The sequence below is a fragment of the Colias philodice genome, chromosome 6, assembly GCF_061535455.1.
Source record: "Colias philodice isolate Cphi_HAF_F1 chromosome 6, ilColPhil1 Martin Lab GWU primary, whole genome shotgun sequence".
NCBI lineage: Eukaryota > Metazoa > Arthropoda > Insecta > Lepidoptera > Pieridae > Colias > Colias philodice.
Window position 1 is genome coordinate 11,814,007 of NC_143091.1, and position 7,400 is coordinate 11,821,406.

At 33.3% G+C, this 7,400-nt stretch overlaps 1 non-coding gene across 1 annotated transcript; it reads right to left on the reverse strand.

Moving 5' to 3' along the window:
- Window positions 1–439: 439 nt before the first annotated feature.
- TRNAL-UAG (transfer RNA leucine (anticodon UAG)) lies at window positions 440–519 on the reverse strand. Its single transcript has one exon. It is a non-coding gene; the product is annotated as a tRNA-Leu (tRNA).
- Between the last annotated feature and the right edge of the window lie 6,881 nt (window positions 520–7,400).

Here is a 7,400-nt window from a genome sequence, read left to right on the forward strand (position 1 = left end):
CTTCAAGTGGGAATATATTTCCCTTTATCCTGTAAGGATACCAAGTAGGTATAAAAAGTAAAAAGTTGAGTAAAGTAAAAAGTAATTTAAAAATTCATACATATTCAATAAATAATAAATTTAATGATGCATTTTTATTTTTTGTCCCTGTGTTAAAATCGACGAGTAAAGGCGCGGACAAAAGCGGCAAAAGTGGGAGATTATTTCCCACATGTATGTTCATGGATATAGGGAAATAATTTCCCACAAAACATAACTTTTAATGGTTATAGGGAAATAATATCCCACCGCCAAAAAAACCTATAAGCTACCCAATATTTTACTTTTTAATATTTTACTGTTTAATCTCGATATAACCCCGTACTGATGTATTAAAATAAACTTGTTTGAAGTCATGGCCGATTAAGGGTTAAAAAAATTGGCAAATTAAAAAAGGTTTTGACAGCGGTGGGATTCGAACCCACGCCCTTTCGGACTGGTGCCTAAAACCAGCGCCTTAGACCGCTCGGCCACGCTGCCTCATGACGGCGTTGCATATTTTAACGACTGCATTACAATAAAATTATCAGCCGATTAGTTTTAATATACCTTACTGATGTATGAAGTTAATTTCAAGGATTGGATTATGGATTTATGTTGGGTATCAAAAACAATAATAAAACAGCGCTATTCGTTGTTCTTTTTCTTCTGTTTGAGATTTAAATATCCTTATAAATCGTGACTAATTTTAATTATTTCTCTAAAATATATAGTTACTGAAGAGAAAATATTATCTAAAACAATTAAAAACTTAGAATTTCTACAAGGCGTAGTTTAACACAACACGCACTTGTCCATTAAATATTTTACTTATGATGTGAGAGGACATCGCCTAATAGATTAGTTTGTGATGATATGAGTGTATGTTACTCCTTTGTAATCAAAACTCAAAATTAATGTTAAAAAAACAATAATCACTATATACATACAATCGTTTGTCTGTCATCCCACTTCCCAAAATGTTTCATACATTTACAGATAGCATTAACGTAACCAAGGAAGTAGGTACTCTATCCAAAGGTAAAGGTATGTAACCGACACTCTGGTGTGAACGACGAGCCAGGAAGCGGGTCGAGTGCGAACATTCCAGAAAGATATGTAGTCCTTTTTGTAAATAACTGTGGCTTGACGTTTAAAATACAGGATTCTTGAGACTTGAAATAGCGATAAGAATTGTTATGGGAATACGTTAGTTTTTAACCGACTTCAAAAAAAAGGAGGAGGTTATCAATTCGGCCGGTATGTTTTTTTTTTTATGTATGTACACCGATTACTCCGTGGTTTCTGAACCGATTTACGTGATTCTTTTTTTGTTCGATGCGGGATGGTGTCGAATTGGTCCCATAAATTTTATTCGGATAGGCCCAGTAGTTTTTATTTTATGAGCATTTTTGTCTGTATTGCACGCCTCATAAGCGAAGCGTTGAGGTGGGTACTACTGTCACTTCGCGCAAAACATCTGATTTTTCAAACTTAAAATGTCTTTATGTATCATACATTGCACTTGTAAGATAATACATACACACACATATTAAGAAAAAACACTATTTTTAACGTTCATGATATTTTTGATGTCATTTTTGTTATTTAAACTAGTTAAAAAACAGTTTAAAAAAGTTCTGTCTTGGACGTCCGTGTGTCTGTATGTGCGGATCCTTTTTCTTGTTAACACGATAGCGACCGAAATACTTTACTAATCGAGTCTTTTTTTTTCTCTTACGCTTGAGTATGCTCAGGAATAGAACCCTTTCATTTTTCAGGGTCTGATTCGATGTGGTTTAATTGTTATTATATAAACAAAAATAATAATTAATAAATATTTATTAAAAAAAATTATGAGGCGTGCACTTTTGGATTTTCCAAATTATTTGTAAATGTTGCAAGTGCAAGTTTGAAGCCGGTTGTTTTTAACGCAGTTATTGTTACAAATTATTTGCGTTGTGAAGTCATAAAGCTATTGATTGATCCTGGGTCTTCTTTTATTTTTCTACGTTCAAATGTCATCTTGATTGTAATAAACGTACACACGAGCTTACAATTTAATATAAATATGAATTCTTGAGTTATTATAGATTTATTCCATCGGGCTATGAGAACTCCTCACAAGACTCCGTCAAGATTGGCCACTATATCTGAAATTCAGACAATGCTCCTCTTTAATGTTTTTGCATTAAAATACTTATACATCTAATGATTATCCCAAAAAAGATAATGCATATAGGTACAGGTTTTACTTTTCATAGTCACTGTTAAATAAACAGAATTATCAAACGTGTTTATCAGGAGCAACATTTTATCGACGGATGAAGTCGTGTGAAGATCAGTGACGCGAGGAAGATAAACATCCCTGGATGTATGTATAAATATATATTGTACTATATCAGTAAGTTAGTACACCAAAGTGTATTGAATGTTAGTATGACGCATTTGGTATGGTAGAGGAACAAGATAAATGTAAAAGTGGTTATGGTGTCAAATGCGGTAAACACTCGTGGACTCCAGTTTGAGCACATATTCTTGTTTATGCTCTTTAGTTAATCAAGGTTTTATTGCGAGGATAGGTTTTTGTATGTAATTAGGTATCTTCCTTTCTTTTGATGACCTGATCTCGAGACAAAAAAGTACAATATGATCTTATCTTTATATCGTATTACCTTATTTTCAGCTATAGGTATTTTCAAACATAAAACAAGTTAAAATGAAGAAATTTGAAGAAATTTGTAAAAAGTCTAGAGTATAAATTGTACTTCCAAATTATATTTTCAATACTGCCCGGCTGGCAACACACTCACAATGTCCCCGGCGTTGTGGGTGCTTATATTATTATGCTCAAATAAAAAAAAACTGCCACTATCCATATTTATTTGGGATAAGTTACAGTCACTGTAACAGTTTATCATAAGGCCTTTCATTTATTGCCAAATATTAAAAAAACGAAAAAAGGACTAAAATAACAAGCAAACAAAGTTTATGGGTCATCAAATAAACAAAATTTTATGAAAAATATTCCACAGCGGCAACCATAAACAAAACTATCCGAAAATAATAAATGATCGGCGACATGGCTACACTGAATAACGCTATCACGGTTTGAGGTCCCTTGGTATTGCCATATCTGAGAAACTTTTGATATAAAATAGTGAGCCACGTTTGTAATACGAAGATTGAATCCAGTTTATATCGATAATTTAATTTGAGGTTGTTTTAATTTTTGTTATTTACTACAAGACCTACCGATTGCCAAAATTATAATGCTGATGAGTTTGTTTGTTTGAACGCGCTAATCTCAGGAACTACTGGTCCGATTTGAAAAATTTTTTCGTTGTTAGATAGCCCATTCATCTAGGAAGGAGGAGGAAGTCTTAGCATAATGATATATCATCATCATCAATACATATAATAAAATTCTAGAAAAGTGGTGTCTGTACAATGAAAATATGTAAAAAAAAATTAGCAGGGGTTATTACTAAATCGATCCCAAACCCAAAACTGTTGTTAAAAAAAATTTTGTCTGTTTGTCTGTTTGTCTGTATGTTTGAACACGCTAATCTCAGAAACGGCTTATCCGATTTAGATGCGGTTTTCACTAATATATTGTGGTAAGCTTCATTTAACATTTAGTGTTTATTTCATGTCAATCGGTTCATAAATAAAAAAGTTATGACCATTTAAGTAATCACAGCGAACATTTGCTAATGCATTCTATACATGAATTACTTTATTACGTAAATTATACGCTAAAGTTATTCCTTGACATGTCCAGATGATCATATCGAAAGTCCCCAAGCGTGGGGGGGGGGGTGGTTATGCTGAGGGGGTAGTAGGGGGGGTCAAAGGACCTTTATTTAGATTTTTGCTCATAAGTCTAAAACCTGCACAAATATGTAGCATTATGGTTACTTCTAGGTAAATTTTCTATATAAAAGGTCTTTGAAATTATGTCGTAGGTATTATTTTTAACCCCCGACGCAAAAAGAGGGGTGTTATGTCCGCTATGTGTGTATTGCGTGTCTGTCTGTGCCACCGTAGCTCGCTAACGGGTAATACCAATTAGATGCGTTTTTTTGTTACATTAGTTGTTTATTATATTATATAGGGATAAGTGGGAATGAAAAAAACGAATGTAAGTTGTTAATGTAGGTTATACCCAAGTGATATATCAAATGAAAATAGACGACATGTCAGAAACAATTAGTCAAATTTTATCAAAATCGGTTCATCCATTTATTTGATATAGGGGTAAAAGTGGGAATAAATAAATGAATTTTATCAAATATACTCAAGTGACGTATCTAATGAAAGACATGACGTGTAAAGTACAATAAGACATATTTTATCAAAATTGGTTCATCCATTTATTGGATATAGGTATAAAAGTGGGAATAAAAGTTGTCAAATAATATACCCAAGTGGCATATAAAATGAAAGGGCATGACCTGACGTGAGAAGTATGATGAGGCATATTTAATCAAAATCGGTTCATCCATTTATTGATTTATAGCGGTAAAAGTGGGAATGAATAAACGAATGTGGTCAAATAATATAATCAAGCGGCATATCAAATGACGTGTGAATTACAATTAGTCATGTTTTATCAAAATTGGTTAATCTGTTTATTACATATAGGGCACCTTAGGGGTGATAGTGGGGATAAATAATCCAAATGGAGTACCAAACGAAAGGATATGACATGTACATAATATATAGGTATGATTAGACAATAGACATGGTTTAGATCAAAATCGGTTCAGCCATTTACTAGGGGTGAAAGGGAAAAGTTGAACGTCTGTGAAAGTAGAAGGAATATGGGAGCGGGAGAATAACCACATCCTGGAAATTTTGAACTCTTCTGTACCTAAGTTTTATACCTAGCTCATTTTAGTAATAAATTTTACTAACAGTTCTTTTGTGTTATTATTTATTTTATTTCTTAACTTTATAATAATGTGTAAGTACTTATAATTTAGTTGTATATGATAGTACGTGTTTCAAGACGTGTTTACTCAATAATTGTGTGTTAAGTAGTAACTACTATGCAGTCACTATTCCACGCGGACGAAGTCGCGGGCACAGCTAGTGCTATAATAATGCTAGGACCAACAGGAGCGGAGCCACGCGGGTGAAACTGCGGAGCGCAGCTAGTATAAGATTAAAACTAACGTATACGTTTGAATAAAATTAGAATATGCCCCATATTAATCACAGATTATACTATCTTTATTTTTAACATTAATATTTTGGGATAAATCAAATAATCTTTTTATAAATTACAAGATTTCCGCCCGCAGCTTCGCCCGCGTTTTCAAAGGAAAACCCGCATAGTTCCCGTTCCCGTGGGATTTCCGAGATAAAACCTATCCTATGTGTTAATCCAAATTACCCTCTATATGTGTGCTAAATTTCATTGTAATCGGTTCAGTAGTTTTTACGTGAAAGAGTAACAAACATCCATACATCCATACAAACTTTCGCCTTTATAATAGTATTAAGATATTAAGATTTATGTCAAAAGGAAAATTGCTTTAATTTATTTTCTGTGTAAAAGGGGATGGAAGGCTAATATGAGAAGCTAAGATGCGTTAAAATACAAATTACAATACAGACAACGACGTAAAGCAGTGGTAAAGCTACATATTATGTAGAGTTACCATAATTAACTATGTATAAAAGAAAAACTCCAACACTTTCTTACAATGGCACACAATTAACCAACAATAAAATTGCGCCTTGCAGTTAACTATTAACCGTACACTTACGTACGTTATTCAATTACATTCAACAAAGCTTAACAATACGCATTCACAAAAGCCAGAACTCTAGAAATTAACCCCCAGTTAGCAGCAATGTTTTTAATTACGGCTAAATAGAACCGCTTAACGCATTTAAATGTTTATGACCAAGATTGCGTCCAGACGTAGCGCCTGGTTCGTCTATTAGGTTAATGGGCTTGTTGAAATGTGATGGCAGTGCATCTTTTAGTGAATTGGCTCTGTTGAGCAGAAATAATTTACGCCCTTTGCTTCGTTGTTTGCGCAGAAAAATGGTACAGGCAATACTTTTGTGGTTTGTATCATCATCATTCATGTGATCTGTTTGGGTGTTTATATCATGGCACAAAAGGTACAAAGTACTTGACTTTTTTTTTTCATTATCATTGTAACTATTCATTGTTCACTATGCTATCTTATGTTTTTCCTTTAATTATCCACCATGGGATAAAAGCTTGTCTTAGGCACGCCACTAAGCCTAGAAGTCGTCGTTTTTGCGTGAACCTAATTATTGTGGTTTAATACAAGAACCGTACAATCTATTTATAGGAGGATTTAAAAAGAACCTACATTCGCACTACAATGTAAATTATGGATGTGTTTTCCGCGATTCAATTTTCCCTTATTTTTTAAAGTTACTTTTTAAAATTTCTCAATTACCTTTTTTTTAAGTTCCTCCTTTATAATGAATATTGTAAATAAATGCTCAATAATAAAATATTCTCATTTAATCCATAATATTTCGTATTAAAACTGCACAGATTTAACATTCAACATGACACTGGTATCCCAGTGGGATGTTTGGTGCACGTGCCTTTCGAACGAATCCATTGTGACACAAATAACTATTATACAACTATATTTATTCAATTCGGATCATTTATTTTGCAAAACGTGGTTGAAATGTGAATTTTACAAGAAGATGACAAAATAAATTGATATTGGGTTGTTTTTATAACATGTAACATTATTTAGAGGCGATGGAATTGAGACTATGCTAAGTTGATGAGGTCTTGAAACAAAAAGTGTCGGAGGTTCGAGACAACACTTGTGCCGAGGAGTTTTAGTTCTTCTTTTTTGTAGATTTTAATAGTGGCGTCTGAAAATTTATCAGATATTACATTTTCAAACATTGCTTTATTAAGCAGTCCATGTTTTTATTTTGATGCAGAATAAAAACACGGTAACAAATCCTTATTTTTTGAAGCCAGATCAAAACACGCATGTCAGATAGCGCGAACATAAAACTGTTAAACCGTAACCGTATCAAGTATCCTTTAACTTTTTTATCACTCCATAAATTCGTATACAATTTACAATCAATAACGCCATTAAACACGACACTGTATAAATAAAGCTGACAGGTAACTTCAAAAGAGAAAAATGCTCGTTGGAGCGTTGACAAGCCACCAAAATACTAACGAGCGACCAAATTACTTGAACCACGGTGGTCCGGAAAAACAGCCCTTATTGCGTCGCATTAGAGTTGTAGTTGGGGGATAATTTAATATGTTCGTGTATGCATGTCAGTGGCTCATGAATAGAAATTGCAGCCAAACCGCGGGAAATTGGAGTTTGATATGAATTATTGTT